At 41.7% G+C, this 10,722-nt stretch overlaps 1 long non-coding RNA gene across 1 annotated transcript in view; it reads left to right on the forward strand.

The window, feature by feature from the left end:
- LOC147828759 (uncharacterized) overlaps positions 1-2,512 on the forward strand; it is a 51,026-nt gene extending 48,514 nt beyond the window's left edge. Inside the window, exon 4 of the long non-coding RNA XR_015450255.1 lies at positions 1,236-2,512. This is a non-coding gene — a long non-coding RNA (uncharacterized LOC147828759). The remainder of the gene's footprint in view (positions 1-1,235) is intronic.
- The last annotated feature ends 8,210 nt before the right edge of the window (positions 2,513-10,722 follow it).

The following is a 10,722-nucleotide window of genomic DNA, read 5'->3' on the forward strand; positions in this document are numbered from 1 at the left end:
GCCTGGGCAACTTAGTGACTTAGCATGACTCTGACTCAAAGTAAAAAAAAAAAGGACTGGGGATGTACCCCCTCAGTGGGAAGGTCCTAGGTTCAATCCATAGTACTGCAAAAATAGTGGTAACGATGATAGCAGGTAGCATTTTTTTCTTATTAGTACATGTTGGTGGTGTATAATGAATACATTGTGGGCAGTTGTTACATGTATGTGGCACATCTTAATTCTTTTTTACACCCCTCCCCCACATCTCTTAGTCCCCTTCCCATTTCCTAAACATTTATCAGCTAGCATTTCTTCTTTCTTTCTTAAAAAAATTTTTTTTGAGACAGGATCTCGCTGTGCAGTTCAGGCTAGCTTTGAACTCACTGTACACCCCAGGCTGACCTTACACTCTCAGAGATTCTCCTGCCTCAGCCTCCTGAATGCTGGGACTAGAGGCATGCACCACCACGCACAGGTCCAGCTAGCACTTAAAGAGTGTATTGTGGTGAAGGGGGGGAGGAAAAGAGGGAAAGGAAAAACTATGAGAAAAGAAAGAAAAAAGGAAATGAAATCTATGTAAATAGGGAAGGGTGGAGGGGGTGAAGGGCGCACAGGTAATGGGGAAAAAAATAAGAACCAAGATATATCATGTACAGGTACAAGCACCCAATGATAAATGTAAACGAATTGTATACCTAAAGTGTACCAATAAAATTAATTTTAAAAAAAGAGTGTATTGTGGGCTAGACTTTGAGTGAAATATATTATGTGCATTAGTTCATTGGGCTCCTAAGTTAAAACACGTAGACATAGGGCTGGGGATTTAGCTCAGTGGTTTCGCCGCCTGCTGCGCAAGCGCAAAGACCTGAGTTCGATCCCCGGTACCAAAAAACAAAAACAAAAACAAAACACGTAGACATTGAAAACTCTTGCCAAGTGGAAAGACACTAGACCTTATCACTGAATTATCTACACCTGAAAATGTTTGCGAACCAAAGAGAGTAAGTTCTCCAACTTCCTGTCCTTGGGCCATAAAACCAAAAAGAGAATAGGGCAGCAGAAAAGGAAGTTGTGTTTCATTCACACGAGAAGACGTAGCAAATGCAGCTCTGGAGTTTATTAAATGAATGGGAAGATATTAGTTCTGCTCTCTTGTAATCACAAAGAACTGAAACTTGTGGCTAACAAAGATCTCAGGGTGAGGGAGGAGGAGAAGGGAGGGCTGTTCATGGTTCTTTCTGTTTTGGTTCCAGGGAAGGAGGGTTTCCATTGCATACAGTGCAATAGGATATTTCCTCCACGCTCCATCACTGGGACCTGGCATGCAGTCTCCTGGCACTCTTGGCGAGGCAAGTCCCAGCAGCAAGGTCAAGTCCATTTTTGGAGCCAAACGGCAGCATTCCTTTCCGGTTAGTTAGCGCCACAACTCCAAAGTAGCGCCTGCCTGTCTAGAGTGACATCTAATGGCAACCAGAGGGACTTGCCCAATTTTCCAGCCAATGGAAGAATCACCCCAGAAATGTTGGACTCCTGCTCCCAACAGAAGCCTCTTGATTCTTTCTCTCACTAATTACCCTGCGGTTGATGATGACAAGAAGGGTTGACAAGATGGGCAACTTGAAGTTATTCCACTTGCTAATTAAAACCGTGAACTATGCATTCACATAAAACACAAAACCACTGAATATGTTTGGATGTGTCCAAACCACTGTTATCTATAGATGTATTTCATAGAAAACATGAAACCAGAGCCAGGGATTTAGCTCAGTGGTTCCGCTGCCTGCCTCACAAGCACAAGGTCCCGAGTTTGATCCCTGGTACCAAAAAAAAAAAACCAGAAAGAAAACATGAAACCAGAGCCAGGCATGGTGGTACATGCCTGTAATCCTATCACTTGGGAGGCTGAGGCAGGAGGATTATGAGTTCGAATCTAGCCTGGGCCTGGGCCATCCATTGAGTAGGTCCCAGGCCAACAGAGTGAGAATCCATCTAAAACAAATCAAAAAACACACAAAACCACTGAATCTTTTTTGGGGGTGGGCACTGGGGATCAAACTCAGGTCCTTGTGCTTGTGAGGCAGGCAGCAGAACCACTGAGCTAAATTCCTGGCCCACACTGAATACCTTTTGATTGTCCTTGATAGTTGTTGTCCTAAGTTCTGCCTGGGCCACTTGTCTACCGGAAATACAACATGCTTGGCTTGTAGTTGGCAGTGGAATTCCTCTTCAGAGGGGCTTTAATATTTCAGAGTAGAAATAATGAGTAGAACACTTGTTTGGTATACACGAGTCCCTGGGCTTACATGAAATCCCTAGTACCTCCCCCCAAAGAAAAAAAGAAAGAAAAGAAAAAGAAATAATGGTGATAATCTACAAAACGTTTTCTTTGAGATCTTTGGATGATTGGGAATTATTACAGGAAAGCTTAAAAGACAACAGCTAAAAGATGTAGCCTGAGAGTTTTCGTAATTATGGGACCAGGCTGGGGATTTAGCTTAGTGGTGCCTCACCTGCTTCACAAGTACAAGGTCCTGCGGTCCTCAGTTCAATCCCCGGTACTACAAAAAAAACCAAAAAACCAAAAAAACATAACTATGGGACTGGATCCACATGGGATTTTTTTTTTTTTTTTTTTTTTTTGGTACCAGGGATTGAATTTAGGTCCTTGTGCTTGCAGGGCAGGCAACAGAACCACTGAGCTAAATCCCTGGCCCACACATGGGACTATTAAGACCAAGAAAGGGAACATTGAGATGTGAGTGTCTGAAAGGTTAAATTAAGAAATGTTTTGCAGCACACATTTATTTATTTATTTTTCAGTACTGGAGATTGAACTCAGGACCCTGCACTTGCCAGGCAGGTGAGGCGCCACTGAGCTACATCCCTGGCCCAGCAGCACTTTTAATATGCATTATCTTCATTCCCTTTTCATGATACCTCTGCTTAGGGATACATTTCTATCCAGGCAGGGATAGTAACAAGTAACAGGACATGTCAAAGATTACTCAGTCAGGAAGAAAGGCTAATTCTGGAACGATCTCTCATACATTAAATCCTGTTCTTATTTTACTTCGTCTTTTGGGACACTCCTCCAGTCCCATCTCAGAACCTGGGATCTCCCTTTTATTTCTCCATCTCACTCACCTCTAGTTTCCAGTCCATTAGCAACTAGACATTCCCATTCTGGCCTCCATAGCTGTGACTCTTTGTTTTTATTTCTTTATATATTTAATTTAAAAAAATTATTTTTTGAGTCAGGGTCTCACTATGTTGCCCATGCTGGCCTAGAACTGGTGGCAATTCTCCTGCCTCAGCCTCCTGAGTTCCGGGAATTATAGGCATGCACCACCATATCCAGCAGAACTTTTTGTTTTTAAAGAAAGGGGGTCTTACCAAGTTTCCCAGGCTGGTTTTAAATTCCTAAATTCAAGCAATCTTCCTGACTCAGCCTCCTGAGTAGCTGGGACTACAGGCCTGTGTACCTGGCACATCTTCAGAAATTTTTTCCCCAGTACTAGGTTTTAAACCCAGGGCCTTTGCACTGACCTACATCCCCAATCTTTTTTTTTTTTGGCACCAGGGATCAAACTCAGGTCCTCGGGCTTGCGGGGCAGGCAGCCGAACCACTGAGCTAAATCCCTGGCCCCTACATCCCCAAATCTTTTAAATAATTTTTCAAAATTTCTGGTATAGGGTTTCATTAAGTCACCCAAGGTGAGTTCAAACCTGCAATCTTCCTGGCTCAGCTTTCCCGAATGCTAGGATTACAGATATGCACCAACACACCTGGCTTCCAGAATTTCTTTATTATCTCAAACTAAAACTCTGTGGTCATTAAACACTAACTCCTCATTCCTCCCTGATCTTTCTTTTCTTCTTTCTTTTTGTGACCTGGCTTGGATTGCAGGCCTGAGCACTGTGTCTATATGCATGCTTGACACCCTGGCCAGCCCTCTGTGGACAGCAAGCATTGGCCTAGCAAAACCCCAGCCTGGCCAAATCAGACTCTATACCTGCTCTGCATCTCCCACTAGGCAGCCGAATTTGACTGGTTATAAACACAGCTAGGTCCAGGTATGGAGGTGCACACGTGACAACCCAGGATTCAAGAGGCTGAGACAGGAAGAGGTTCAAGGTCAGCCTGAGCTACACAGAAAGCTCAAGGCCAGCCTGTAGGACATGCCTAGCATGCACAAGGTCCTGAGTTCAATCACCAGCACTGCAAATCCAATAAAAGAAAAAATGCACAATGAGGTCCAAAAAAAACCACACTTGATTAAGGCTGAGTGGCCTCTTTTGAGCTTACAAATACAAGTTAGAGTGGAACTTTGACACTGCCTGGAATGTTTCCTCAATGTACGGATCCCCCACGGTCCAAAAGAACTCCTCAGACCTCCAGCATGGGTCCTCTGCTCCCTGCCCCACCCCATGTTGCTTTCTCTCATTAAATTGAGAGAATGGCAGCCACCAGAGTAGAGAGATGCTTTCCTACCACCATGGCCACCCACCGACCTATATCTGTTCTCACGTATGATTTCTTGTCCATGAAATTGGTGAAGTTCAAGGACGTTTATCTTCAATTTTCTCTTTTCTCTTCCATAATCAAAATTTCCTCTCTCTTCTAGATAATGTCTTTCAGCATATAAAACATGCTGTAGGCTGGGGATTTAGCTCAGTTGTTTCGCCACCTGCTGCGCAAGTGCAAGAACCTGAGTTTGATCTCCAGTACCAAAAAAAATGCTGTAATTGAATCCATATTTTAAATCCCTTCCTCAAGCCAGGAATGGTGGCTCACACCTGTAATTCCAGAACTCTGGGAGGCTAAGGCAGGAGGATGGAAAGTTCAAGCCCAGCCTAGGCAACTCAGCAAAAACCTGTCTCAAAATTAAAAAATAAAATGATAAAAGGCTGGGGATATAGTGCAGTGCAAAGGTACTGGGTTCAATACCCAGTACCAAAAGAAAAAAAATAATTCCTTCCTCAGCCCTCCAAATCTGAGAGAGCAAGCCCGCTTCCTTCTTTCTTTCTTTTTTGTTTTGTTTTTATTTTTTGTGAGACAGGGTCTCACCTTGTAGTTCAGACTGGCCTTGAAATTACTATGTAGTTTAGGCTGATTTCAAATTTAGGAGGATCTTCCTGCCTCAGCCTCCTGAATGCTGGGATTATAGGTGTGTTCACCACACCTGCTTTGCTCTGCTCTGGTTTTTAGCAAAGCTCTTAAAGACTTGCTCATCCTTTGTGTTTGCACTTCCTCACCTCTTACTGCCTCTTTCTTGTTTTTGTTTTTTTTGGGGGTACTGGGGATCGAACTCGGGTCCTTCGCTTGCGCAGCAGGCAGCGAAACCACTGAGCTAAATCCCCGGCCCCTCTCTCAAGCTTTCTATGACTCCAACTGTCAGACTTTCACCCCTACCAGGCTAGAACTAGACTGTCCTTGTCAAGGTCACCAATAGTCTCCATCTCATCAAGTTCAGTTGTCGATTCTGATTCTGAGTCCTTCGTAGTAACACTGGACAGAGTCAATTGTCTCTTCCTTCTGGAAACAATTTCCCACCCATAAAATGGGGATAAGTCTTATCTAGCATCTATGGTTGCTGTGGGCAGGAAATGAAATAATGTGTCAGAAGTCCTTTGGGCTGGACGTGGTGGCACCTACCTGTAATCCCAGCACTTGGGAGGCTGAAGCTGGAGGATTGCTGTGAGTTTTGAGGCCACCCTAGACTGCACAGTAAGTTCAAGGCCAGGCTGAACTACATAGCAAGATCCTGTTGCACAAAATCAATATCAATCAATCAATCAATCAAGTCCTTCAGCTTTTCTTGGCCCCAAATTAGTGCTCAATACACACTTTTTTCCCCAGTACTGAGCCCAAGGTCTTCACACTGAGTTATATCCCCAGACCTTTTTATTATAAATATGTATATATTTTTTAAAAATTTTTATTTATTATTATTTTTTAAGACACAGTCTTGCTGAGTTGCCTAGGCTGGGCTTGCACGTGTAATGTTCCTGCCTCAGCCTCCCAGATTCATGGGATTACAGTCATCTGTCACCACACTCAGTTTGGCTATCCTCAAATATATTTCCAATCTCCATGGGAGGGTGGGTTCATGTAATGCTTGTCTAATTATAATCCAGTTTGTAAAAGTTTTTTTTTTTGGTACCAGGGATCAAACTCAGATCCTTGCGCTTGCGAGGCAGGTGGCAGAACCACTGAGCTAAATCCCCAGCCCTGTAAAAAATTTTTAAAAAGCAGCTGGATCCAGTGGTGCATGCCCATCATCCCAGCACTTTGAGAGGTTGAAACAAGATGATCAGCCTGAGAATTACCTGAAGCTGCTTATTAAATTCATAATTCCGGATCCTTCTCAGACCTCATGAATTGAATATCTCTGGAATCCTGGAACTTGTACTTTAAACAGGTCTCAAGCGATTCTCTTGTATTTGAAAATCTGAAATCTGCTGTGTTTGAGAATTGTTGATGTTTTTCTCCATCTTAAAAGCTTGCTATTTAAGGCCAGGGATTTAGCTCAGTGGTACGGCTCCTGCCTTGCAAGCACAAGGTCCTGAGTTCAATCCCCGGTACCACAAAAAAAAAAGCTTGCTATTTGGTCTAAAGGGGCTTCAATGTGGCTCAACCCACAGGGATGCTAGCTATTCTTCAAGAGAACTCAGTTACCACTTCCTCAAGTTATCTGAACCCTGGACTCACTTAACACCAAGTCACAGGGCTCCTACAGCCTTATCATGCTGTAACACACTACTTGGGGATCAGGTTTTAGCATCACTGTTAGTTTATAAAATTCTTGGGGGCACTGGTTAAAAATAACCTTTGTTAGGCCAGGGATTTAGCTCAGTAGTGCCACCGCCTGCCTCGAAAGCGCAAGGCTCTGAGTTCGATCCCTGGTACCAAAAAACCCCCCACCTTTGTTATCTGTCGATCATTCATTGCAGATATGAAATTTTTCTGCTAGAGATTTGTATCTTTCATGATAGACACATCTTTTTTGGTATCTATCATCTTTTTTGTATCTTTCATTCACGGATACAAAATATTCACCACCTTCCATAGATACACAATAATGTTCAAGGTTTGGAATTAAAAATTATTCAACTATTTTTTTTTTTTGGTACCGGGGATCAAACTCAGGTCCTTGCACTTGCACAGCAGGTAGCGAAACCACTGAGCTAAATCCCCAGCCCCATTCAACTATTTTAAAAAAATTATTTATTTAGCCGGGGATGTAGCTCAGTGGCTCCCGTGCTTGCCTGGCAAGTGCAAGGTCCCGAGTTTGATTCTTGGTACAAAAAATAAAATAAAATAAAAATTATTTATTGATCCTGGGGATTGAACCCATGGCCTTCACAATGAGCTACATCTCCATCCCTTTTTAAAAATTTTATTTAAAGAAACAGTCTCAAGAAGTCGTTAAGTTGTCAAGACTGGGCTCAAACATGAGATCCTCCTGTCTCAGCCTCCTGGAGTTCTGGGATTACAACCATGTGCCACCGCAGCAGATTTATTCAACTGATTTTTACTGAACACCAATACCGTGCACTTTATTCCTGGGTTCAAACCTGGCCAATCGTGTTGGTCCTTAATAAAATTCAGTTGAATAGTGCTTTGAGTAAATACTTTGAAGATCATAATACACAAGGTAACTCTCATTATTCTATTATGAAATTTTATTTTATTTTTTCATAAAATAAAAAAATTAGTTGAATAAATGAAGAACAAAATAAATGAATAAATGATAAAACTGACTTTGGAAATGGGTAAACAGAAAAGGAGAGAGGAAAGAGGGATGGCAGGGAGATAGATAAGAAATTACAAAAGTATAAATGATGTTGTAACTGTCATCGTATGAGACAAATGGAGGAGAGGGCAACGCTCATTTCACCTGCTCTTCATCTCTGCTCATGTTGCCGCTAGAGGGCCTCAGGCGGCCCTGGGACTGAGAGGGCTGGAGGAGGAGTCCCTGGGAGGAAGCTGGGAAAAGCCCCTTGAGGATCCGTCTGTGGGCCTCACCCTGGAGGAGAAGGTTTTGCTGGACCTCATCTAGAAGACACTCTGCAGAGATGTGATGCTGGACATCTTCCAGAACCTGGCCTCTCTAAGAAAAACAAATGGGAAGATCAAAACACTAAAGATCAGCACAAAAACCAGAGCATTTATGTACATGGTCAAGACTGTGGGAGCGAAGAAAGTAGTCCAAGTAAGGAAACATTTAGCCAGATTCCAAATCTTGGTCTGGACAAGAAAACTGCTAGAAGAAAACCATGTGGATGTTGTATGTGTGTGGAAGTCTTCATGCTCTTTCAACCCTTATGAGGTACATCAGATCTCACACTAGGCACAAATCACATGACTATGAGAAACCATATAAATGTATGGATCAAGCCTAGTATGGTGCTGCACCCTTGTAATCCCAGCACTGGGGAGGCTGAGGCAGGAGGATCGCTGTGAGTTCAAGAAAGCAAGACCTTGTCTCAAAAAACATAAATAGATAAATAATAAATAAAAAGGATCGTGGGAATGCCTCCAGTTGACTCTCAGCCTCTCAAAGACATGAAAGCCTGGCAAGAAACACTATAAATATAAACAATGTGGAAAAACCTACATATCCTATAAATTATTTCAAATACACTGGAGAAAAGAGCTATGGCTCTGAAAATTGTGGTTAAAGCTTTCCATTAGCCCAATTCCCTATGACCACATGAAAGAACTCATTCTGGAGAAAAACCTTATTATATAAAGAATGTGGAAAAGGCTTCATTTCTGTACAATACTTCAAAGACACATGATAGGGCTGGGGATTTAGCTCAGTGCTTCCGCCGCCTGCCTCGAAAGCACAAGGTCCCGAGTTCGATCCCCAGTACCAAAAATAAATAAATAAACGACGCATGATAATGCACAATGGAGATATGTTTTATAAATGTAAAGAATGTGGCAAAGCATTCATTTTTCCAAGTATGTTAAGAAGCCATGAAGAAATGCATACTAGCGAGAGGCCTTTTGAATGTAAACAGTCTGGTAAAGCCTTTGTGCATTCTAATACCTTTTGAGGTCATGAAAGGACTCACACTGGAGAGAAATTCTATGAATATAAGCAATGTGGGAAAGCCTTCAACTATCACTCAATGTGTCAAGTACACCCGAGAACCCACACTGGAGAGAGGCCCCACAAATGGAAGGAATGTGGGAAACCTTCAGTCATCCCAGTTCCTTTCAAATGCATGAAAAGATTCACTGAAGAAAAAAATCCACAAATGTAACACACACAGGAAAGCCTTCAATTTTCTCTAGTCTTCTAAGTCATGATTCATCCTTGTGAGAAATGCCATGAATGTAAACAATGTGGAATAACCTTCACGTATCACCAGTACTATACTTTCAAATACAAGAAAAACCCTCACACTGGAGAGGGACACTAAGAATGTAAACATGTACTAAAGTTCTCATTCATCTTTGCATTTCAAATTCATGGAAGGTAAATGAAAAAAAAAAAGAGGTCAAGCCTTTTGTTGGCCCAGTTCCCTATGAAGACATGAAAGAATGCACATAGGTGAGAAATCTTTTGAATGTACAGAATTTGAGAAAGTCTTCATTTCTATATAATGCTTTCAAATACACCTGATAAAACACAATGGAGGGGCTGGGGATTTAGCTCAGTGGTTTCACCGCCTGCTGCGCAAGTACAAAGACCCGAGTTCGATCCCCAGTACCAAAAAAAAAAAAAAACCCAACACAATGGAGATGCATCTTATAAATGTAAAGAAAGTGGGAAAGCATTCATTTCTCCCAGTTTATTTCAAATATATGAAAGAACACCCTGAAGAGAAACCCTATGAATGCGAGCAGTGTGGGAAAGCCATCAGGGATCTCAATACTACATGTAGGGGCCGGAGATTTAGCTCAGTGGTTCCATCACCTCCCTGAAAGCTCAAGGGCCTGAGTTCGATCCCCGGTACCAAAAAAAAAAAAAAATCAAGACTACATGTACACCTGAGAATGTATGCTGGGGAGAAACCCTACAAATGTAAAGAATATGAGAAAAACTTTACTCGTCCAGGTTCTTTCAAAGGCACGAAATGACTTTTACTGTAGAAAAACCCTATGAATGTAAAAATAAATGAAAACCTTTAATTTTCCTCTAGATTTGCAGATCACGCTTGAGAGAAACCTAGTGAATGTAAGGAATATCCCAGTACCTTCATTTCTTCTGAAAGTGTTCAAGTGGTCATACACACTGGAGATGAACTTTATAAATGTAGGAAATGTTTTAAAAAAGCATTCTTATTTCAAATATAGGAGGAAAAACACTGAAGAGAAACTCTATGAATGTAAACAATGTAGTAAATCTTTCTGATGTTTTACTTTATTCAAATTCAATGGATGAAGACATTAGTTACACATGTGAGGCTGTGTAAGCTATCCACAGACATAAAAATGTAAGGCTGTGCACTGAATAGACACCATTTAAATGTGAAAAACACAACATTTTAATTTCAGAGAAGACTGGGGATGTAGCTCTCAGTGGGAGAGCACTTGCTGAGTGTATGTGAGCCTCTGGATTCAATTCTCAGTATTGGAAAACATACTAACAGTAATAATTTCAAAGACATGTAAAACTTCCAATGAAGAGAAGTCATATAAATATAGGTCGTATGGAAATTCTGATGCAAATTAATTCATGTATAATGCTTCAGAAAATTCACAATAGGAAACAAACATTATAA

Source organism: Heterocephalus glaber, unplaced genomic scaffold (genome assembly GCF_053883595.1).
Source record: "Heterocephalus glaber isolate CG9 unplaced genomic scaffold, H.glaber_assembly_v1.0 deba00000937, whole genome shotgun sequence".
Taxonomy (NCBI): Eukaryota; Metazoa; Chordata; class Mammalia; order Rodentia; family Bathyergidae; genus Heterocephalus; species Heterocephalus glaber.